This window comes from Echinops telfairi, unplaced genomic scaffold (assembly GCF_000313985.2).
Source record: "Echinops telfairi isolate 266 unplaced genomic scaffold, ASM31398v2 ScPeMD7_443;HRSCAF=831, whole genome shotgun sequence".
Taxonomy (NCBI): domain Eukaryota; kingdom Metazoa; phylum Chordata; class Mammalia; order Afrosoricida; family Tenrecidae; genus Echinops; species Echinops telfairi.
Window position 1 is genome coordinate 68,777,930 of NW_022104341.1, and position 25,720 is coordinate 68,803,649.

At 42.2% G+C, this 25,720-nt stretch overlaps 1 protein-coding gene across 2 annotated transcripts in view; it reads left to right on the top strand.

Annotated features, from left to right (window-relative positions):
• The window catches only part of DAB1 (DAB adaptor protein 1), a 1,456,966-nt gene that overhangs the window by 239,245 nt on the left and 1,192,001 nt on the right, over positions 1 to 25,720 (top strand). The gene's annotated exons all lie outside the window — the stretch shown is intronic.

Consider the following 25,720-nt stretch of genomic DNA (forward strand, 5'->3'; position numbering starts at 1 on the left):
TTAGTTTTAGAGAGTAGATGTAAAGCATCCGACACCATAATTTACCAGAAGTTTCTATCAATATAATCTTTATTTATCAGCATCTTTATAAATTCGCTCTCTTTATTTGATATTGGAAACTTTACATATACATTTACAGATGTGATGGCATCAGCACATTACACGCTGCAATACTGTATGTATTATATATTACTAATTATGATATAAGCAAAAAGGTATAGTCATAACTGAGGTTCATTTAACTAGAATACATTGTAAGTCAGGGACTACTTGTATTTCAGCCCAGGATACCTTCCCCTAATTCCTCTCACCTCTGCCGTTCCTCTAGTACCACTTCACGCCCAGCTCAAAGTCCCTTCCTTCTGTTCATGAAACTGCCTCTGAATGTCCTATCTGGAGAAATTCTCCCATTTTCTGAGCTCCCCTGGCGTTCTATTTGTATTTTTCTTACCAAATGAAGTCCTTTATTTGTGAGCATATTAAAATTATCATTGGTCATTGCATGCCTTCAACACAGTCCAGACCTAGACATGGATAGAGCATCTATCTATCTATCTATCTATCTATCTATCTATCTATCTATCTATCTATCTATCTATCTATCTATCATCTATCTTATCTGTCTATCTATCTATCTTATCTGTCTATCTATCTATCTATCTATCTATCTATCATCTATCTATCTATCTATCCATCTATCTATCTATCATCTATCTATCTATCTATCTATCTATCTATCTATCTGATTTGCTTATCGATCTATCATCTATCTATCTATCTATCTATCTATCTATCTATCTATCTATCATCTATCTTATCTGTCTATCTATCTATCTATCTTATCTGTCTATCTATCTATCTATCTATCATCTATCTATCTATCTATCTATCCATCTATCTATCTATCATCTATCTATCTATCTATCTATCTATCTGATTTGCTTATCGATCTATCATCTATCTATCTATCTATCTATCATCTATCTATCTATCTATCTATCATCTATCTATCTATCTATCTATCATCTATCTATCTATCATCATCTATCTATCTATCATCTATCTATCTATCTATCTATCATCTATCATCATCTATCTATCTATCTATCTATCATCTATCTATCTATCTATCATCTATCTATCTATCATCTATCTATCTATCTGATTTGCTTATTGATCTATCATCTATCTATCTATATTGAACTCTGCTGATGCTGTTAAGTCAACATTGAGCTGCTAGCTGCAAGATTGGTGGTCCAAATCCACCAGCCATTCTGCAAGAAATAAATGAGGCTGTCTGCCTGTAAAGACCGACAACCTCAAAAACCCTCCATAGGGTCACAGTCAACAGTGCCAGTGTGTTTTGCATGTGTACATATGTGCTTCAAAGGGTCTGTGGAAGCTTTCCATTTCCATGAACTTTTGAAAGTCCCCTTGTGTTTTTGGTGAATCAATTCGATCATCCACTGAATCAGTTCTAACTCAGAGGAATCTGAAGTATGCAGGGGAGAACTGTGCCCAGTAGGGTTTGCAAGTCTATGACCTATTGGAAGCAAATCACCAGGCCTTTCTTTTGAGGCACCTCTGTGTAGGCTTGAACAGTCAACCTGTGATTAGTAGTTGAGCACTTAACCACTTGGATTCCTATACATCTATCTGTAATCAAACCCATTGTCTTTGAGGCAATTCTGATTTGTAGTCTGCATATACAGGAGCAGACTGCCTTATGATGCTTCCTGGGAGCAGCTGGTAGGTTTGAAGTTACATTTCACCAACCTTGAAGTTGGCAGTCCAATAACTAGTCTGCAGTGTCACCTGAGTGTCTCTCTCTCTCTCTCTCATCTGTCTTTTATCCCCAAACCAAACTCTCTGCTATTGAGTCAATTTTAACTCATAGCAACCCTACAGGACAGGGAAGAACTATCTCTTGTGTGTTTCTCAGACTGTGATTCTATGGGAGCAGAAAGCCTCGTCTTTTTCCTGTGGAGCAGCTGGTGGTTTCAAACTGCCAACCTTGTGGTTGGCAGCCCAACACATAACCACTATACCACCAGATCTCTATATATAATATGTATGCATAATATATATACATACATATTATATAAAGCTTAATACACGTTTGAATGGGCATAAGAATGAGTGAGAGGTAAGCCAGATGGCTTGTGAGCTTAGCGGAGCCCATTGTGTCCTGTGGGTATATATATATATATATATATATATATATATATACACACACACACATTTTTGAGCCCCTGCTCTGTTGCAGGCACAGGGTTCTCCTCAGACAAAGGTGAACAGAGAAGCCTTCCTGGTCCCCAGGGACTTTTCTGGGGATGGCGCCATTTCATGTTCTTCATTTAATTAAGTTGGCTACAATCCAACTAGTTGCTTAATAATAAATGATTTGAAAAATCTGAAAACATCTGATATTTTTACAGATCAGTGACCTGTTAGATGAACAGGCTAAATCTTGTTTAATCTGTGCCTCTGTTCATCAAAGTACTCTTTTTGGTGTGGAATGTGATAGCAAATTGGATTGTACTTTATTGTGTGCTTCCTTCTCTTCAAAATATGCATGCTGCTATTTTCAGGTAGCAGCGGGTTGGTTCTGACCCACAGGGACGCCCTGGACAACAGAAGGAAGAAAGCTGCCTCCTGCACCATCCTCACAATTGCTGCTCTATTGATCCTGCTGCTGCAATGGCTGTGTCAATTGTACAGTTTACCACTTATTTGCAAAACTAACAGTAGGTGCTGACTATTAGAACCTTAGAAATGAATAATAATAATAATAATAAAAACCTTTCCAAAGTTGACCAGTAATTCTATGATTGCTAAGATTTCACATATTTTCTTTTGTTTGCTTTGTGAACAACATACACACATGCAAGCACTGCTTGACACTTTTTTGCATCCTGCTTTTACTTATTTATTATCACTTAATATTGCACAATTTCCTGATATTAAAAATTCTTTAGCAATAATTTTAATGGCATGCTATTTTATTCTTAGAGATGTATCCCAATTTTAAACCAATTCTCCATTGTTAAACACTTAGATTATTTATAGGAGCTAAAAATTGGGGTGGGGGTGGGTATCAATACTTTTTGTCAATATGCTTAGTAGCTCGTTAGCATTCTTGAATTGGGGTTAGTGAGTTAAAGGGTATGGACCTGGGTTAAGTCCTGCACCTCCGTCTTTACCAGTACTTTTTTTCAGAGAGGGGTATTGCTTCACATCCTATGCTGGGTGTGAATTATTCAATCCCCTTTTGTAATTAACACGGTGCCTGTGGGAGTCATTAAGCCACTGCAAGTAGCTTCAGGATGGTTTTTAAGACAACACCTTCATTCATCAATATCTGCACTGCCGGCTACTGTCACTGCTGTTGCTCTCTTCATGGCTCTGAGTGGCCAATGACAGAACAGTATCCGTAAGTGGACTTGACATCAGAAACACATTTTTAAAAAATGGTATCCAACCTGCATTTTTGATCTCTTAACTAAAACATACTGCAAGTGCTTCTTTGTTCTCAGAATCCTAGAAGAGCAATCCCACTGAGGTGGGATTGTACTCGTTGGAATCATGAGCTTCGTATTGCTCCCTGGGGTGAAGAGCTACGCAGACACAGACCTGTCTAGGCCCCGGTTCTCATCTTGCTGTCTTTCCGTGTGGGAGGACCATGGAGTTCATACAGTCTTCCTTAATGCTAGATTTTGCAACTGTGCTATAATTGAAGACACCTACTTGGGAGCCATCTTTTATATTTGTATAATGCTCTACACTTTAGAAAGTACCTTCGGCGGCACTAACTAATGTGATCTTTACGATCTTTCTGGGCGGCAGCTTTCATACCGTACCACTACCATCTGTTCTGCCGATGGGTAAAAGGGATTCAGTCAGTGGTGGACTTTGAGATTGGTATCAGAGAGATCACCAGTCTTTAGAGCCAGTTCTGAGCAGCCCTGGTGGCACAGTTACACATTGGACCATCAACGAGTCACCGCCCTGACCACTCTACATGAGAAAGATGAGGCTTTCTACCCCCATTAAGATGTATACCCCATTTCTACCTTATCCTACAGGGTCAGAGTGGGCATGATGACAATGGGGTTTTTCATAGCCAATTTCAAATCAACTGTTTTTTTATTTGTCGTTGTATTGTCTCAGAATCATGGCAACCTTGGATCTAACAGAATGAAGCAATGCCAGGTCCCGTGGCATCTTCGTGGTGTTTGGTGTACTGCAGTGTGGTGCTGTGACTGTGGTGTCAGTGCATGTCATTGAGAGGTTTCCCTCCTTTTATATGATGCTCTGGTTTACCCAGCACAATGTCTTTCTAGAAAGAATGATCTTTTTCTGATGACATGCCTAAAGTAAGCAAGGCATAGTCTTGCTACCTGTGTTAGTCTGAGTAGACTAGAGAAACAAATTCATAGACACTCATATGTGTATAAGAAAGCTATTTATATACAAGAGCAACTGAATATTGAGAAAACAGCCAGCCCAGTCCAGATCAAGTCCATAAATGTGATATTAGCCCATATGTCCGATACCAATCTACAATGTCCTCTTCAGACTCACGAAACACATGCAATGACACTGAATGCAGGAAGATTACAGGCCAGTGGATGGAAAGCCTTGGATCCAGTGGAAGTGGAAGCATCTCAGTGCTTGCAGGGGTCATCTCATAGTTCCTTTATCTCCAGAGCTCTAGTGTAGCTCCATGTGTCTTCTCCGCAGGAATGTCTCACAGGGAGTATACGTGTGCCCCACCTCCAGTGAGCTATTTATCTCCTTAGTGCCTCCAAATGAAGTCATCAACCTGTGATGGGCTAAACTCCACCCCTTCACTCTTAAGTCTCAAACTGACAGCAGATTATGTAACTACCATACTACTTTTGCTTCTAAGGAGCACTCTGGCTGTATTTCTGCTAAAATTGATTTATCTAGTAGTAAATTCTTTGAGCCTCAGCATCTTCATCTCTGAAGAGAATAATATGCATCTTTGGGGCTTGCCTTATTTAGTAGACAGCCCCCGCAAAAGCAAACCGCCTGCTATTGAGTTGATTTCAATCCATACTGCCTCTGGATTTCTTAAGGCTGTAAAATCTTTATAGAACCACAATGCCTCATATTTCACCCAACGAGTGTCTAGTGGTTTCAAACTGCTGGTCTTGCTATTATGCAGAGTAACCCCTTGGCCACCAGCGTCCCCTTATGTAGTCGATGGGGCTGGTAAAATGCCTAGTATACGTATTGGCATTCTTCAATGGTGGTTGCATTCTACAGATGAGGAAACTGAGGCTCAGAAGTTATCTACCTTATTTACATCATCTGTGAAACACCGTTGGTTAGTAGCATGTAAATGTGGCTCTGTCTGACATTACAGCCAGTAGTCCTCAAAGCACACAAATTAATCTAGGAAGCATTTCATATGGGGGGGGTGGTGTTAAAATGCTTCTTAGTTGCTTCTGAATCTGCTTTCGACTTATCCATTTATTTACATGGTTGAATTCTGGAAAGCATGTTTAACCACCAACCACCACCATTCCTGTGCCAGACCCACTGTGAAGCACAAGCCATCTGTGACCTCATTTCTTTGTACAGGGTTTCTGCCAGGTAGGCCTTATTATTGTTGTTGGCATTTTAGGTAAATACTGAGAGAGGTAAATACATTGCCTAAAGTCATGGAAATTGGAAGTCCAGAACCCCAGTTCTCCAACCCAGCATTAGAGGGTCCCAAATTCCTGGGGATTAAGTACATCAGTACAATAGCCAACCCCCAACCACCCTCAAAAAATGCAGAGAGGCACATAGAAATGCCACCTTTTGCTTATCTAGGCAAATATATGAAAGCTAGCCATTGACTGTCATTGTTATTTTCTAAAGAATTATAAGTTTAATATCACATAAGAATGAAGAATCAAATCTCAGATTTTAAAAAAGCCCAATCATTCTACCTCTGAACACTTTATAACACTGCCCTTGTCATTTCGCCCAGAACAAGGCTGTGTTTGTCATTGACCATTATAGCTCTGAACTTTATTCTAAATTATTTCCTACCATCCGGGCATTTCCCCCATGTCCAGGATGCTGGATTGGGCCAAATATCTCTAAGATCTCTTTTCAATTCCAAGGATGAATTTAGAGTTTCTAGGCCAGGGTCAATATCTGAGTCATTTCCCCTTCCGTTCCAGAATCAAAGAAGGGAGGAGGCTCAGAGGCCGTGGGCATGTCCACTCAGCAGCTCCCGTGTTCTCAATCTTGCCTTTGACGGCGCAGGCGCCTCTCGGATTGACCTCCAGGAAAAGATGGAATGCCTAGTGGTGGCAAAGAAGTTGCTTTCCCTATTGGGAAACAGAGCACACCCGTAAATCTCCGGTGGGTCTGTATTTCTTCAGGAAATCCATCAGGGAGGATGGGAAACTAGGACATAACTCTCTGGCTTTTCTTCTGCATCTTCTTCCTGAGGTGAACACCTTTCAGAAGTGGAATTGGCTCAGGAGATAAGTTAGGTGGAGGACCCTCCAACTTTTCTGTACACCTCTAAATCAGGGCTGGAATTGTCCAGGCCTGGGCTCACTCACTAAAACCTGATCAGATAACAAGAAGTGAAACTTCTGCTATAGAGTAGGAGGAAAGGCATGGCAATCTATTTGTGCAAATCAGCCAGGGAACATCCTACAGATCGCAGATGCTCTGATCCGCAACTTCTCATGTGGTGGCACAAGACTAGATAGCATTTCGTTCTGTTGTGCATCGGTCATCGTGAGTCAGCGGTGGGCTCAATTGCAGAGAAATAAAGCAACAACAATAAAAATCATAACTTACTAGGTGGTTTCTATGACATCTGATGCTGAACTAAGCAGTTAACGTATTTAATCTTCTTAACGGCCTGGTGAGATTGATGTTTTCATTATCTGCACTCTGCAAATGAAGGCGCCGAGACTCTGAAAGGTAAAGTAATGACCCATCGTCTCACTCCCTGCCATTGGGTCATTTCTCACTCAGAGGGACCCTAAGGCACAGAGTAGAACTTTGCTGTGGGTTTATGAGACCGTACCTCTTTACAGGAGTAGAAAGCCTCACCTTTCTCTTTCAGAGCGACTAGTGGTTTCAAACTTCTGACCTTGAATCAGTAGTCCAAAGTGTAACTCACTACCTTGCCAGAAGTCCTTGACCTATCATATCACTCATAAATAGGAGAAGGGTGGGCTGAGCCTAGATGTATACTTCAAATCTCCTGCTTCTAACAAATATCCTGAGTTTTCTCCTTCGGTAATCATGTCAGATAGAATCATCTTAAATCAAGTTCATTTATGCACATGAAACTACTGTGTGCTTAACTCACAACTCTCTCAAAGAGATAAGTAGAACATCATTCTCCTCTGAAAAAGGTATACATATACCATATACACTCGTATATTAGCCGGGTTTTCCAGCAGATTTTTAATGCAGTTTTTGCGGTAAAATTAGGTGCCTTAGCTGATATTCGGGTCAGCTTATACTCGAGTATATACGGTACATATAAAAGTAAAACACATACACAAATGACTAAGAGACAAGAGACCTAGTGGAGGAGTGGGTTATTCATTGGGCAGTCAGCAGTTCAAAACCACCGGCCGCTTCTTGGAATTTAGAAGCAGACCACAATCTTGAGGGCTGTAATCTTTGGTCTCATTAGCAAGTTCTTCAAGTCCTCCCCACTTTCACCAAGCAAGGTTCTGTCATTTGCATACTGCAGGCTGTTAATAAAGTTTCTTCCAACCCTGATGCCACATTCTTCTTCATATAATCCAGCTTCTCAGATTACTTGCTCAGTGTATAGATTAAGTATGGGAAGAGGCTATAACCCTGATAGACACCTTTACTATCCCCTTGTTCTGTTTACACAACGGCCTCTTAATCCATGTACAAGTTCTGCATGAGCACAATTAGGTTCTTTGTAAGTGTCCATAGTTTGTCATGATCTACATAGCTGATACATGGCCAATAAAACACAAGTAAACATCTCTCTGGTCTCTGGCATCAGCAATGCTATCTCTTGCTCCATGTTCTCTTCTGAATCGGACTTGAATTTCTGGAAGCACCCTATCAGTGTTTTGCTTCAATCATTGTTGGATGATCTTCAGCAACATTTTATTTACATGTGATATCAATATAATTCTATAATTGAGCATTCTATTTGGTTACCTTTATTTGGATACAAATATGAATTTCTTTCAGTCAATTGGGCAAGTAGCTGTCTCCAAATTTCCTGGCATAGGCGAGTAAGTGCTTCCAATGCTTCCTCAGGTTATTGAGACATTTCTTTTCTTTTCTTTTTGGCATCCCATTATTTCCTGGAGCCCTATTTTTGGCTAATGCTTTCAGTGCAGCTTGAACTTCTTGCATCAGTACATGTGATTCTTGTTCATATGCTATCTCTTGGAATGGTTGCATGTCGACTAGTTCTTTTTAGTACAGTGACTGTGTATTCTTTCCATCTTCTTTTGATGTTTCCCATATCACTCAATATTTCCCCTCTTAGAATCTTTTAATATTGCAACTCAACACTTGGATTTTTTTATTGTTTAATTTATGATATGCCAAGCATGTTCATCCTTATTAGTTTCCTTTTTAGTTTTCTAACTTTAGGACTGTGTACATTTTATTACATTTTATTTTGTCTTCTTGACCTACCCTTTGAAATGTTTCTTTATAGCTCTATGATGTCATCATTCCTTCCATTTTCCTTAGCTACTCTACAATTAAGAGCAAGTTTCAGAGTCTCTTCTGACATCCACTCTGACATTTTCTTTATTTCTTGTGTTTTTAATGACTTTTTGCTTTCTTGGTGAATGATGTTCTTGCTGTTATCCTGCAAAAGCTCAGCAGGTCTTTTGTCAATAGTGTTCAGTGTGTCAAATCTGTTCTTGGGATGTTCTCGAAATTCAGGTGGGATAGCTTTATGTGTATATTTTGCTTCTCATGTACTTTTTTCACTTCTCTGAAATTACGTATTAGCAACTGATGGTATATTCCACAGTCACCCCCTTACCTGGTTTTAGCTTCTGATATAAACTACTCCATTTCTCTTGTTATTGATGTCGTCCATTTGATTTCTGTTTATTCCACTGGAGAAGTTCATATGTACCATCATTCACCTTTCGTCTCCTTGAAAAATGGTATTTGTCATGAAGAAATCATTGGTCTTACAAATCTTATTATGCCATCCTCAGCTTCATTTCTATCATTAAGACCATATTTTCCAACTAACTTTTACATCCCAATCACCAATATTTCTCAATGCATCTTGAGTGCATATTTGATCAGTTTCAGACTGAAGATATTATTGGATTTGTTCAATTTCTACATCACTAGCTTTGTGGGTGGTACTTAAATTTGAATAAGTTGTATTTATTGGATATAATTTGGATATAATAGAGGGGTTATCTGAGCTGAATTTGGTATTGTTGTTTCAGGAGTAATATTTGCATTAACTGAATTCTTTGTAGGAGTATAAATATTAATCCTATAACTTTTATTCATAAAACACCTTCATACTTCAAGATAGATGTTGAAATTTGTTTTATGATTAGGAATTGCATTCCTCTTGAACTTGCTTTGCCAATATAGTAAAACCATATGATTATCTGATTCAAAATGACCTGTAGAGTCTATATCAGTTCATTAATGCCTAGGATATTGGCATATGCATTCAATCCATTTCCAATTTTCCTAGATTCTTACTTTGTAAATTGCACATTCCAATTGTTAATTGGTGGTTGCAATTGGTTCTTTTCATTCTGACTCATTCTCCATTAGCAAATGAAGGTCCCCAAGCCTTTACTCCATCTACATCATTATGGTTGACTCCACTTTGAGGAGGCAGTATGTCCATAGTCGGATTTTGAGTGCCTTCCACCCTGAGGACTACATTTAGGCATTCTATCTGACAGTGTTTCACTCTTATTCATCAGATTTTCAATGAATCCTTTCTCGGATATGGACAGCCTGTTCCTTCCTTCTTTGTAGTCTGTTCTGAGCCTGGAAACTCCACCAAAACCTGTCCACTTGGATAACCCTGCGGGTATCTTAAAATACTGGTGACACAGCTTCCAGCATCGCAGCAAAGCATTTCACCACATTATGACAAATTGACAGTGAAATGGTAGGAATTCAGGGTAGACTCTAAATTCATGTTTCCAGATCTATGTTGTCTTTCTAGCTTCTGCGTATTTTCATAGGAGACAAAGAATAGGAACCAAGAAAATGAACCTGAAATGATGGACTTTAAGACACAGTGCAGACCTGGCTTCCGAGTCTCCCTCAAGCAAATTACTCATGAGGATCCTCAGAATTCTCAGACTCTGCTAGTCGGTTGAATTACTGGGCGCTCATTTACTGCCACTGAGTTAATTCTGACTCTTAGTGACCCAGTGGGGCGGGTTAGAACTGTCCCTGTGGGTTTCCAAGATGAACTCGTTAAGGGAGTAGAAAGTCTCATCTTTCTCTGGTAGAGTCGCTCGTGGTTTCTAACCGCTGACAGCCTAACTTGTAACCACTATACCACCAGGGCTCTTCAAAGAAACCTACTAAAAGTCCAGTTCTTAGGCTGTGCTCCCATAAAGGGGTAATTCAGAATATTTGGGCTAGAAATTGGACATTTTAAAAGCTTACCAGCTGATTCTAGTAACTACTGTCTTGCACAACTATATCTATCCGTTGTTCTGAAAACACTTCTAGACTTGTAAAGTGTTCCCTTTAAAGAGGGTTACCTCTGAAGTCACATCCCCCTCCCCTGGCCATCCTCCTGGGGAGGATTTGTAGAATTAGAGAAGCCAACAGGCTAATCATTATAATAGGATAGGGCCTATAACAACATTGCTAACAAGACTCGTTATTGTTTCTCCCTCTGTAGTACTTGGCACACAGTAGGTGTGTAGCCTGTGTTTGTCATGGAATACATGAAGCCATAATATTTGTTTAGCTGTTTAATTTACTAATTTTCTCCTCCCGTATTGATTTGTTCCATTCATACAATCACCCTGGTGGGATTGTGCAGTAGAAGCCATTAGTATCTTCCTTTTCCTTTTTGGGCTGTCCGCAGCCCAGACACAGAGTGACAGGGGCCGACCTCCACGGAGCATCTTATGTTCTTCCCACTACCTGACACTAGCTCAGTGAGAAGTAAAGGCCGGCAAAGGCAGACATGCCTTCACGTTGTCCTCCCCTGACCATGTGCGATTTTCTCATGTGAGTAACTACGTTTTTGCTCCAATTACACATAGAAGCACAGGTTTGTATTTAGTGCTGCAAACCAACAACATAATTACATGAAAGCTGAGCGTGTTGCTTGATAAACACATTAATAATAATAAAAGACCCTCTCACGACACTCTCAAGCATGAATCACACAGCAGCGGGCAAGAAGAGTCTGGGTTTGGCAGCTGTGGGGTAACAACCTTAAATATATATCTGCATTATGTGAGTGGGTTGGGAGGCCCATCTTCTGAACTTTGTAAGAAATCATGCTAATGAACTGCCTTAGCGTACATAGTTTTTCAGAATCCGCGTATATTTCTTTTCATGGCAAGTTTTACCACATTTTGGATGACAGCTTAGTTAGTTAGCTAAGGACTCCTCATCAATTTATGTGTCTGCTTTGGTTAAACAAACTTGTAAGAGAACTCAGATGTCATTAGGTTAATATATCAATGCTTACCTCACAATATTTCTTTTTAACAAACGTCTATCAGTAGATTGCATACAATTCAGTCTTTATTTACTTGTCATACTTCATCCTTTATGTATTTGGAATCCATTTATGGAAGAGTACATTTTGTTATCAACCAGAGTTGCCGAGACAAACAAGAGTCTTGGCTATGTAGCAGCTCACTATGTTGTGCACTGGTTCTCACCCATGTTAGGTGGCAGATCAGTGACTGCCATTGTACAAATGCCAGTGCCCAGTCTCCAACCCCCAGATCCTCAGTCCATTGGTCTAGAAGGGCCCCCAGGCATCTCTTTTCTTTTTTAACTTTCAGCAGAACCTCTTCCTTCAACATGCAAAGCTCCTGTCCTGTTGGGAGAGACAGTGACACAACCCCACACACTGCCTTGTGTTTAGACCGCAGCCCAGTACGGTAGCTGCCAGCCACAAGTGATGTGCTTGCCACAGCACATCTGAAATTGGAGGTGCTGAATACCCAAACTGTAAAATATACCCCATATTCTTAAAGACTTAGTATGAAAAGAGGAGTGCCAAATAGCTCCTTTACATTTTTATATTGATCATGTGTTGATGTTATATTTCACTTACCTTGGGTTAAATAAAATAGAAGAGTTAAATTTAGTTTACCCTATTTTCTTTACTCTTTTAAATGTGATGAGTAGAAAACTTCATATTGCACATGTGGCTATCATTGTGGATAGTGTTCTATGTTGAAGAGGACCGAAAAGACTTTTATTTACCTACTAATCCAGGATGTAACCGGAAACATCTACCAGGTCCAGAGCTCTTAAAAGCCAGTTTGCTGTAAGGTCAGTATGACGAAGGCCTGGATTGACAATTCTTTCCTCATAAAGTACCTTGGTTTGGGAGTAGTGTGTACAATCCCTGGTAGCTAGCAATCGGGGATTAGTCGGGCTGCCCGTTCCCTTTCCCACTGCGGCTACCCGTCCTAACGCAGCCAGACTGAGAGGCACACATAAGATTAACACTAAATCAGGGCCCAACTTTGGCTTGTATCTTATATACGTGTATATTGAACATTCTAAGTTCTGAAATGACACTGTTGTTTGTGTCTTAAAGATACTATAGAATGGAATCGTCTCTTGCTACAACTGAGCCACAAAGTCATGGGGTTTTAATACAGGGCAAGTCTGCATGATCTATTTTCTGTTCATTTATTAAGTTTTCAATTTTTATTATGGGCCATTTATAACATACATGATAGTGGAGAAAATTGTATAATAAACTCTCATTTACCTAATAACCAGTTACAAAAATTCTCAACATTTTTGTCAATTTTAAATTATCTATTATCCTTACTAGGTGGGGTGGATGGGTAGAGAGTTTGCCAGATAATTTTCAAGCAAATCCCAGATAACATTATCATTATTACTCGCACATGTTCAATGTAGAATGGATAAGGATTTTTCTTTTAAAATAAATGACTTCCTTTTAAGAGAGTTGCAAGAACTTAGGGATAAAGACAAGGCTTTCTCCTCCCATAGAGTTACAGCCTCTGAAACTCACAGGGGCAGGTCTACTCTGTCCTGTAGGGTTACCACGAGTCAGAATCGAATTGATGGCAGTTAATTCCGGTTAGGAAATTAAGTCAGTTCACATTTCAAACATACCTTGAGTTGTGCCTTTCAGTCCACTGATATCAATAGTAAAAATAACTATGATAATCATAGGTAAACTGGCAGGCCATCCACTTACTGAATCTCATTTGTGAGGAAGGCCTTGCTTGAAGTCCGTGGAAGCATGGAGTCAAATCCAGGTCCACCCTCTCAAAAAACTAGCTAATGTCTTGAATTCTCCATCAGGACCAGTAGGGTGACTTGACCTGGCCTCCCAGCAGGACTCCCCCAAGTCTCTCTAACATCTCAAAGGCATCCGTTTTACATTTCTGTTTTCCAGGACGAGCTTCTTAAATATCTGTTGTCAATTCACCAGCAGCTTGGAGTTCCACATGGGGAACTGTTGAGCAGTTCATGTGCTAGGGAGCCCTAGAGCAAGGCTTTGAAGAAAAGACAAGGGTAGGTGGACCCTCAATCCTTCAGGTGCTTTGGACTTAAAGCCTTGGCTTCTGAAGATGGACTTGATTAAGGGCTATTCCCCTGGAAACTCTCTAGATTCCCGGGTGGACAGTAAGTAGCTTGAAATCTCCAGTCAGGTAAAACTTCTGGCCATTTCTTGGGGAGTCATCCTTTCCAGACTCTCAGGAATTGCTTCTTCTTCTTCTTTTTTTTAAGAGGAGAAAGAAGACTGTTTAGATTACATTTCTTGTGCTTTGGGTCCCTGCTTTCTTTTCTATTTTTGAGCATGATGATAGCCTTAGCTTCCGAGTTCACATCACCTCAATTTAACTGGATGCTTCGTATTGCTTACAATTGATTCAGATACTCCCCAGGTCACATGATTCTTCCTTCTTTTCTGTCTGACTTTCTGGTCTTGCTCTTGAAAGCACCCTTGAATGTGGCAACAGACTTTCATTCCCTCAGGTCAGTTCTGCTCTGATGATGTACATTACCCTCCTATTTGCATCTCTGTTGGATAATTTGATTACACCCCATGCTTTTCCTACTCTTCCAGCTAAAAGCACCCATGCTCACCTTCCTCTTATTTTTCCATTTCATTCTTTGGGCATCCATCTATTCTTATTACCAGGAATTCCTTGATTCTCCTTTTGAAGCTTCCTTACCTGGAGCTTTATGTGGGATCTCTGGAATTCTATCCAGCCTCTGTCACTTGCTAGATGTGTGAATTTGGGCAAAGTACTTAACCTCTCCAACCTTCTATTTCCACATCCATAAAATGGCAGAAATAATAGTAGCCACCATTGTCACTGTTGTTGGTTGACTGAATGCTGACCACCAGGCCAGGAGGATACGGACTGAGGGACAGCCGGTCTCTACCGCAGGGTGGTCCAAGCCTGTCCTCCCCATTCCCCTCTAGGCTGTGGCTTTGGGTTCAGAGCACTGTTCAACTATTCGCTTTCCTGATGCTCACTTCACTTTCATCACATTGGTTTGGTTGGTTGACATTATTTGGGTCCCTGCAGGGTCCTGAGGAGCCCCAAGGGCCTAGGGGTTCCATACTGGGCTGCTAACTGGAAAGTCAATAGTTCGAAATCACCAGCGTCTCTACAGGAAAAAAGCAGGGCTTTTACTACTGGAGGGAGTTACAGTCCCAGAAGCCCCCAGAAACCTTTGACTCTGCACTACAGGCCTCTAGGAGTTGGCATTAATTTGAAGGAAATTAGTGTTTTTGAGCAGACTCCTGATCATATTCTTCCCAAGAAACTCCTTGACTGCAAGCGGCCTTGCTTACCCTTCACTGGGGTCCAGCAGCAATTATCAGTCCATCTTGGGAGAGGCATGCTTGCTTATCAGGTATCTAAAAGGGACCCCCGGTGGTATAGTGGTTATGCGTTGGTCTGTGATCCTCATGGTTGGTGGTTCAAAACCACCAGCAGCTCCAAGGGCGAAAGACTGGGCTTTCTACTCCCTCCAACAGTTACAGTCCTGGAATCCCACAGGGGTCGCTGTGAGTCAGCGTTGACTTGATGGCTGTGAGTTGTCATCACTGTGGTTTAACACAGCCTGCTATGCTCCTTTCCTGAGAGGCAATCTTTTTTTTAAATAATCATTTCATTAGGGGCTCATACAACTCATCACAATCTGTACATATACCACTGTGTCCAGCAAATTAGTACATATGTTGACTTCATCATTCTCACAAAACCCGCCCTCCACTCGAGCCCCTGGTGACAGCTCCACATTTTTCCCCTCCCTCCCCACTCCCCCCTCCCTCTGAACCCTTGATAATTTATTAATTATTATTACTTTATCACATCTTACCCCCTCCGATGTCTCCCTCACCCACTTCTCCGCTGTCCGTCCCCCAGGGAGGAGGCCATATGTAGACCTTGTCCTCTGTTCCCCCTTTCTCCCTCACCTTCCCTCCACCCTCCCGCCATCGCCACTCTCTCCACTGGTCCTGGGTTCACTGTATTTCCAGTTCCTATCTGTGCCAGTGCACATCCTCCGGTCCAGCCGGATACATAAGATAGAATTGGGATCATGGTAGTGGGGCAGGGGGGCGGGAAGCATTTAAGAACTAGAGGAAAAGCTGTCAAATTACATAGAATCTGGGGTCCCACGGGTTGGAAGGTAAACAAGGGCCCTTCTAACTGAGAAACAAGAAAGCCCACATAGAAGAAGCCCACCAGCCTATAAGATGACAAGGCAGCGAAGGGATCAGGGATCAGGCATCAAAAACCAAAAAAAATCATAACATTTTGAATGAGGGGGAGCACAGAGAGGAAATCTTTATGGAAGCTTTAGTCTAAGAGGAATGTGTCCCATTTGATGAAGACACAACTTATATTTCTCTTTCTTAAATCTTAATGATGATGAAGATGACTACATGGGTTGATCTCATGAAGCATGCTATCACACAAAGTTCCATTTGACATTGTCTTTGCCTCAAGCTATTGTCCAGCCAGGAAGCTCAAAAGTGTTCAGATTCCATTATAGGAGTGTCAGAGAGGGGTGGCTATAACCAGGTATAAGGAAGAGCTATTTTGGGTTATTAGTGGCCAGGGTTTCCTGTAAAAGCAGTGCTTAAGTACTTCCATGAGCATATCCAGCAACAGGGAGCACGCTCATTATAAAGCAGGTGGTCCAGTGTAATGTTGCCTGGGAGGACTTTTCCTCTCCCACTGAATTAAATCTTCCTGAATATATCTCCTGGGATTATTCTGAACATGTATTAATGTAGAATAATAATTCTCTGACTCTAGTGGGTCATCAGAAGAAACAAAGGTAGCCATTGGGGTAAAGGAAACTGTTTTTTCCCCTCAATTTAGGAGATAATTATGTTATTCTTCTTGGAAGAAAGATAGCTCTGGGAAACATTAAAAATAAAAAAGAAAAAATATTTTGCAATTTCTCTGGGTAGGGTTTTAATGATATTTGTTTCTGGTTACTCCATGCAGTGACTTAAGGTCATGGTACAATTGACTCTCCGCTTGAAAGGCCTCCCAGAAGTTATCTAATGTAACTACCTAGCTCCCACCTTCATAGAGTCACCTTCTTCCAGCATCCCCCATGAACCCCACGGATGGGGAGCTCTCTACTTAGCAGGAATAGTCTAGAAATGATGCAGTGCGGGGGCGGTGGGGGGTGGTGGTGTCTGACGCAGACAGACCTGGGCTTAACACACTTGACCAGTTATATGACTTTGAACTGGTCACCCCCTCCTCAGTCTCAGAAGTTTCATGTATAACAAGAAGAAAACAACGATAACTAGGTTTGAGGTTCCCTGGTAACCCAGCATTAAAGAGGTTCAAACCCACCAGCTGCTCTGGGGAGAAAGAGGTGGCAGTCTGCTTATACAGACATCGAGTTGATCCCAACTCACAGCGACCCTATAGGGCAGTACAGAACAGGTCCTGTGGGTTTCTGAGACTGTCACTCTTTATGGGAGTAGAACGTTTCCTTTTCCTCCCGAGGAGAGACTGGCTGCCGGGCTCCGTGCCTTGAAATCCTATGAGCAGTTCTTTTCTGTCTTATAAGGGTGCTGTGAATCAGAATTCGCCTGACTATAATGAAAATGGTGTGGTTGTAGGAAATGAGATAACATGTAATAAATATATTTGGCTTAGTATATAGCTAGTGGGCTCTGTGGTATAGTGGTTATACACTGAGCTGCTGAACACCAGGTCCGTAGTTCAAAACCAACAGCCACTCCATGGAACAAAGATGGAGCTTTTGGTTCCCATAACGAGTTAGTTTCTGAAACTCACGGGACAGTTCTACCCTGTCTTATAGGGTTGCTATGCATCAGCTGGGACTTGATGGCATTGAGGAGGAGGAGGAGTTAGTAGTCAAAAACCAAATGTGCGCTCATCAACTCAATTCTGAGTCAATAAATGGTAATTAATAGTAGGCAGACAGTACATTTCATTTCTTCTCATGTCCCTGCGCCTTTCTAGCCTTCTGCAATTGAACAGTGGATCACACACAAGTGAGAAGGAAGTTGTTAGGAAGGCCATAAACACAGAAACTCAATTTTATTCCCTCTCTCTTTGCTAAACTTAATGCCTAATGTTATAGCTTTGAAGTACAGGGTGCTGTGCCAGCACTAAATAGGACATCCGTAGCTGACAGAATAGAACATATCCATAATTTAAAAATAAATAAAATAAGAGTTTTCTGAGTCTGAATTACCCCTCTTCTTCTTCCTTCTTGCTTTCTGTTTTTCTTCTGGCTCTCAGAAAGCACTGAGCCATGCCAGCATCTTGGAATGTCAGAGCTGGGAGCAGTCACTGTCATCAGATCTGACCTCTTCATTTTATAGATGAAGATACTGTAGCCTAAAGAGATTAATTGACCACCCCAAGGTAAGGCAGCTAACTTCTAATTCCATGTCCACTGGAGCAGATAGCCTCTCCTTAGACAGAATAATAGTGTGTTCATCGCCCTGTCAAACCCCTAAGATAGTAGTTCACACAACTGGAATTTTCCTCTTACCTTACACATCAGCTCTTACCTCATTTCTTCCCCATAGACCCTTGACAGCACAGCACCGCTTGGCGTTTGTCAGGGAAGACTAGGAAGAGGCTGAAAGAGAAGATGTCAGTGTGGGTTTGGAAACTGGAAGTGATTATGAAAACAATTATCACCTTCGGATTCCAGAAGAGAGATGAATAAGGATTTTAATAGGGATTGAAGGTCGAATAAAATGAGTACTAATATAATACGTAGGCAAAGATACATTGACACAGATATTTGGGAACATGTTTCCATCTCTGAGACACAAACAGCTGTGTAGAGGACTGCAGACTCAGAGTCAATTAACCCAAGGCAAACTGAGACCTTTCTTATCTATGTGCAAAGTAGTAAAAAACCGAGCTTGTTAAGGAATGTGTAAAAAAAAAAAAAGATTCCGCTATTTGCTTTCAGACCCAATCAGGTATGCGATTTAGAATGTTGATATGAGATGATGATGGTTCTGTTGATTTTATTATTTTTTTTATTAGTCTATATTTTTAGAGAAGTTATAGGTTTATAGAAAAAGTGTGCAAAAAATACAGAGACTTCCCACTTCCTCTTCTGCACACTAGCCTACTTGTGACGACGTTGATGCCACGTTGCTCTTCCTGTCATCCAGCTCCTCTGATGATCTGCTCAGAACACTGATTGAATAAGTGTGATGAGAAGATACAACCCCGACGTGTACCTTTCCTGATGTAGAAAAATAAAATCATTGTATTGGGGGCTCATACAACTCATCACAATCCATCCATCCATCCGTGGTGTCAAGCACATTTGTACATTTGTTACCATCCTCATTCTCAAAACATTTTCTTTCTACTAGAGCCCTTGGTATCAGCGCCTCATTTTTCTACCTCCCTCCCTTACAAGCCCTTAAAAATTTGTAAATCATTATTTTTTCATGTCTTACACTGACCAATGTCTCCCTTCACCCATTTTTCTGTTGTCCATTCCCCAGGGAGGGGGTTATATGTAGATTATTGTGATCGGTTCCCCTTTTCTCCCCCCACCTTTCCCTTACCTTACTGGTATCACTACTCTCATTATTGGTTCTGAGAAGTTTATCTGTCCTGGATTCCCTGTGTTTCCAGCTCTTATTTGTACCAGTGTACATGCTCTGGTTTAGCCGGGTTTTTAAGGTAGAATTGGGATTATGATAGTGGGGGTGTGGTGGGGAGGAAGCATTAAAGAACTAGAGGAAAGTTGCATGTTTCATCAGTGCTACACTGCACCCTGACTGGCTCATTTCCTCCCCGCAACCCTTCTGTAAGGGGATGTCCAATTGTCTATAGATGGTCTTTGGGTATCCACTTCACCCTCCCCCACATTCACAATGGTATGATTTTTTGTTCTTTGATGCCTGATACCTGATCCCATTGAGACCTCTTGATCACACAGGCTGGTGTGCTTCTTCCATGTGGGTTTTGTTTCTTCTCAGCTAGATGGCTGCTTGTTTATCTTTAAGCCTTTAAGACACCAGATACTATATCTTTTGATAGCTGGGCACCATCAGCTTTCTTCACCACGTTTGCTTATGCAATTGCTTTGTCTTCAGTGATTGTGTTGGGAAAGTGAGCATCCTGGAATGCCAGGTTAAAAGGACAAAGTGTTCTTGCATTGAGAGAATACTTGAGTAGAGGCCCAATGTCCATCTGCTACCTTACTACTATACCTATAAATATTAGCTATAAACACATAAACAAAATATTAGATATATATATAAGCCTATAAATACATAGATCTATTTCCCCATTGTCATATATTAGTATTTTTACATATGTACATGCCTGTAGTTAGGCCTCTATAAATGCTCTTTGCCTCCTAGTTCCTTCCTCTATTTTCTCTTACTTTCCTTTGTCCCACCATCATGTTCAGCCTTCATTTGGATTTCGGTAATTCCTCTCAGTTACACTGCCCTTGATCAAGCCCTACCAGGCCTCCAGTATTTCCTTGTTCCATAACTGCCTCTTGACCCATGAACAGGTTGCACATGAGCACAATTAACTTCATCCAGATTAGAGGAAGGCTTATTAACAACCTATGATAAGCAAATGACACAACCTTGCCCAATGACTGTGAGAAGCACTTCACACACAAGATTAAGGATTACAGCCTTCAGTGTGGATTACAATTCGATGTAAAGGAACTAAAATTCTCACTACTGGGTCAATAGGTAACCTCACGATAAACATAGAAAAGATTGAATTTTCCAAGGATTTCCTCTTGCTTGGGTCCACCATCAATGCTCATGGAAGCTCCAGTCAAGAGATCGAATGATACGTTGCATTGGGTGACTCTGCACAAGACCTTGTTAAGTGTTGAAAAGTAAGGATGTTACTTTAAGGACTAAGATATTTTCAGTCACCTCGTATGCATGTGAAAATTGGATATCGTATTAGAAAGACAAAAGAAAAATTGGTGCATTTGAACTATGGGGTCAGCAAATTTTGGAAGCACCATGGACTGCCAGAAGAACAGGCAGCTCTGTCTTGGGAGAAATACAGACAGATGTTCCTTAGAGGCAAGGATGGCAAGGCCTCACTTCATGTATTTTGGACATGCCATCAGGAGGAATTCATCCCTGGAGAAGGACAGCATGCCTGGCAAAGTGGAGGCACACTGAAAAAGAGGAAGGCCCCTGACAAGGTGGCGCGACACTGGCTGCGAGCATGGGCTCAACGCTAAGAACAATTGTGAATAGGGGTCTGAGCTGGACGGTGTTTGGTTCTGTTGGGCTTATGCTCTCTATGGCTCAGGACCTATGCAGGGGCACCTAACAATGATAGTAATAGCTTGAATCTGTGGATGTTTCTAAGAATTGATTAATTAATAGGAGCACATCTTTACTGACACAAGTTCATATTTTACATAAGAGTTTATTCTTTGTGCTATACAGTCCTATGAGCTTTAACAAGAATCATTTCATGCTCCCACCATTAAAATAGCATATAGAAGTTCTACTGAATTGTATTAATTCACCATACATTTACTGGCTTTCTACTCTATGGAGCCCTGGGGGAGCTGTGAGTTAGACATTAGGCTCTTGCTAACTGTAAGGATGGTGGTTCAAATCCACAGTCACAACGCAGGAGAAAGATGATTTACAGTCTTCGAAAGGTTGCATGGGATTGCCATGAGTCGGAATCAGATGGATGGCAGTGGGTTTGGTTTTGCGGGGAATTTATTATAGACCAGGCATTGGTATACCAGGAATTGCATTGCACTAATTCAACAATGAAGCACATTCCTGTGAGGTGCGAGGAAGAGGATTGTGTCATCATTAATCATTTATTTTTACCTCTCTATATTTATCTATTTCATAAGGAACTCTGTGCCAAATCTTGTGCTCAGTAGTGCACATCAAACATTTCAGATTTTTTGGGCAAAACATCAGGAAGAAGTCTATATTCAAGCCATATTTAAACAGCTCCAATTCCATTACTGTCACCAAATCTAGAAGTTGAGACAGAACTGCATTCAACTTGATCTAAAGCCAGCTCACAGTGACACCTGGGTATGGAGTCTCAAACTGGAGTTTCTGTTTGGCTTATTCCAGCCCATAGTACTATCCTGCCTGCTCTCCAAACCTTATTTTTACTGACTTTGTCTTCCTGATTACACTGTAAGCTCCCTTAAAGTAGAGCTGTATTATTCATCTGTGTCCTCTCCCAATATCTATTACCAATTTCTTTCATGCTTTTGTTGATCTTATTCTTCTATCTTCTCATTTTCTCCCTGATTCACCGCCATTATTCCATTTATTTCTTTTTCTCTCTTCTTTCCTCTCCTCTCCCCTCTTCTTTCTTTCTACCCCTTCTTTCTCATCTGTCTCTCTTGATGTGGTGCTAGCATCTGGGGAATTCACAGTTCTTTCCCTTGCAGAGCTTACAGGCTAAGAGATGGACATACAAAGATCCCAGTACTTTCTGATGTATAATTAGAAGAAGGCTATACCTGATACAAGATAGCATAACATGGACTCGAACCTGGAACTGGGTTCTGTGTTGGGCTGAGGGCCACATGGTCGGCAGTTTGAAACCACCAGCAGCTCTGCAAAAGAAAGACTGGACTTTCTACTCCTGGTGCCAAGGTGTGGGGACTCCGAGCCTTTTGTGCTCAACGGCCAGAGGACAGACCAGATGTGCAGATGCTGGAAGCTGCAGAGTAGCACCAGCTGTGGAAGGGGACCAGGAAGACAGAAAGGGAGGAATCGAGATGGGTGAGGGGAGACAGACAGGGGAGAATGAGTGAAAGGGGAAGCGCAGCAAGCACAGTGATCCCGTCCTTGTTTAAATCCTGTCTCTGCCCTTGACAACTCATTTCCCAAGCCTTAAGGTTATTATCTGAAAACTGGGTCAATCATGGCCACCTCTGTGTTTTCCTAACTAAAGTCACTGCCATCAAGTCACTGCTGACTCATAGAGACCACCCTGCCACCCCACCCCTCACCCCCATGGGTTTACGGAGACTGTAACTCTTTAAGGGAGTAGAAAGCCTGGTTTTCACCCCTCTGGGCTGCTTTCAAACTTCCTAAGGATCCAATAAATTGCACTCAAGTGCCAAGGGCAGCGCTTGGCTATTACCTGTCCCTTTATGGATAGGCACCTTTTCACGTTTAGCACACGAATAAGAGTGCTGTCTGTCACTTCAGTACTTGACGGGGTGGGGTGGGGGAAGCAGACAGGTCACAAGTATAAGGGAAGGCTGCAACCTGTAGGCACCTGGTGAACTAAGCAGGCAGGGGAAGCCCGTCACATAAACAAGGACTGAGGCAGTAAATGGAGTCAATGCTGACTCATAAGTGACCCTACAGGACAGGGTAGACCTGCCCCTGTGAGTTTCTGAGGCTGTAACTCTTTATGGGAGTAGAAAGAGGTTTCTGGTGGCTTTGAACTTCTGAGTGTATGATTAGCAGTCCACCTGATAACCAGGACACCATGCCGCCAGGACTCTTCAAAGAAGGACTAGGGAGCAGTAGTGGGCGTGAAGTCAGCAGAGGGTAACGGGGCAGAGAGGGATGAGCAGAAACAGAGTGGGAGCATATTGATTGAAGTGCTTACATTCTGGAGTCCGGAGGACGGGGGTTCAAGTCCTGTCTCTACCAACAGGGGGAGGGACCTTTTCAGGTTTACTTAGTCTCGCTGAGCTTCAGTTTCTTTACCTGTAAAGAAGGGAGTTATTTCCTAGGGCAATGATAATTAAATTCAGTATGCATGGGAACCGTTTAGCACACTCTCTGGAGCAGAGTAAATGTTAGCTATTATTAATAAGGGATTTCCTCCGAAGCAGAACAGGAGCTGGCTCTGAGGAGAAGAGGAAGCAGGCCTGAGAAGGGTCCAGATGCATCTGTTTAAGGTTTCCACTCCTGAGCGACGACAACCCCCCACCTTCCATTCTGTTCCTACTTCCAGGGAGCCTGTACGGCAGAGTAGAACTGTTCCCTGGGGGTTCTGAAACTGTAAATCTGTACAGGAGCAGGCAGCCTCATCCTTCTCCTGAGGAGCAGCTGATGGATTTGAACCACTGACTTGGCAGTTATAAGCCCAATACTTGACCCACCATGCCACCAGGATTCCTTTCTGAGCTCTCTCTCTGTTTTTGAAAATAGATTTTATTTTATTGGGGGCTCTTACAGCTCTTATCACAATCCATACGTGTATCCATTGTGTCAAACACATCTGTACATATGTTTTCATCATCTTTTCCAAAACATCTCCTTTCTACTTGAGCCCTTGGTATCAGATCCTCATTTTTCCCCTCCCCCATGTCCCCTTGATAATTTCTAAAATTTTTTCAGGTCTTACACCGACTGCTGTCTCCTTTCAGCCACTTTTCTGCTGTCTGTCCCCCTGGGGTGTGGGTGGGGGGAATACATCAATTAATGTGATCAGTTCTCTCTTACTCTCACCCCGCCTCCCCACGCCTTCCCATACTCTCCTACTATCGCCTTCCCATACCCTCCTAGTATCGCTGCTCCCCTTATTGGTCCTGAGGGCTTTATCTGTCCTGGATTCCCTGTGTTGCGAGCTCTTATCTGTACCCGTGTACATGCTCTGGTCTAGCCAGAGTTGTAAAATAGAATTGGGGTAATATAGTGGGGAGAGCGGGGAGCATTACAGAACTAGAGGAAGGCTGTGTGTTGCGTTGGTGCTACACTGCACTCTGAATGGCTCTTGTCTTCCTTGTGGCCCTTCTGACAGGGGGTGTCCAATTGATTACTGGTGGGCTTTGGGTAGATTCTTCTGCCACGAGGGGTGGATACCTCAGTGGGCAGGTACTCCAAAATACCAAACTCACTACTAGCGAACCAATTCAGATTCATAGCGACCCTAGAAGACAGGGTAGAACTGTCTTTTGGTTTCACAGGCTCTAAAGCGTACAGGAGCAGAAAGCCTCATCTGTGTCCCAAGGACTGGCTGGTGGTTTCGGCCTGCAGACCCCCTGGTGAGCAGCCAGCTGCATTCCCTCCTGTACCACAGGGCTCCTTCCATTAGGGAGAGGAGAACATTTGTACTGAAGAAATTTATACATGCAACGTCCATACCAGTTAGTAAGTAAGCTCAAGTCAGCTCCTGTTTCCCTGGCTCACTGGGTACGTCACCCCTGTCCAGGACTGTGAATTTCAAGAGACCTTGATGCTCTACGATGCTGTGGGCTTGGGAGAGAGACAGATGGATGTGGTGGGAAAAAGTGTGAGCTTGTTCACCGAAGGTGAGTGAGTAAGCACAAGTTAGCCCATGCTTCCCTTATTGTCATCAGACACTGCCTTCCACCAGCACCATCAGCTGCTGGGAGCTCACTTGGACCTCTGGTGACACTATGTCTTGCAGGTTGGCATGGCTCCACAGGGTGTCCCAGGCTGTGGCCTATAGGAAGCTCGTCATCAAACCTCTCTTCTGAGGTGCTTCTCAACCCAGAACTCACTCCTTGGAGTAGATTCTGCCCCACAGTGACCCTAGAGGATGGGCTACACCTGCCCTGTGGCTTTCTGAGATGGTAATTCTTCACAGAAGTAGAAGCCTCGTCTTTCTCCCACAGAGCACCTGGTGGTTTCAAACTGCTGACCTTGTGGCGAGCACCTCAATGCGTAACTACTATGCCACCAGGGCTCCTTTGAGGTATTTCTGGGTGGGTTGAAATCACCTATCTTTAGTTTGTCAGTAAACTACTCAACACTGCATGCCACTCAAGGACTCCTCCCTTCTCTGCCAGCTTCACCTTTAGGGTCCTCCCTGAGCTTTCAGAGGGAGCCATGGTGGTTTAGGGGTTACAATGGGCTGCTAGCCACAAGGCCAGCAGTTCAAAACCACCAGCCACTCTGCAGGAGAAAAATGAGGCTTTCCAAATGTGGCAAAGAAAGCTGATGGTGCCCGGCTATCAAAAGATATAGCGTCTGGGGTCTTAAAGGCTTGAAGGTAAACAAGCGGCCATCTAGCTCAGA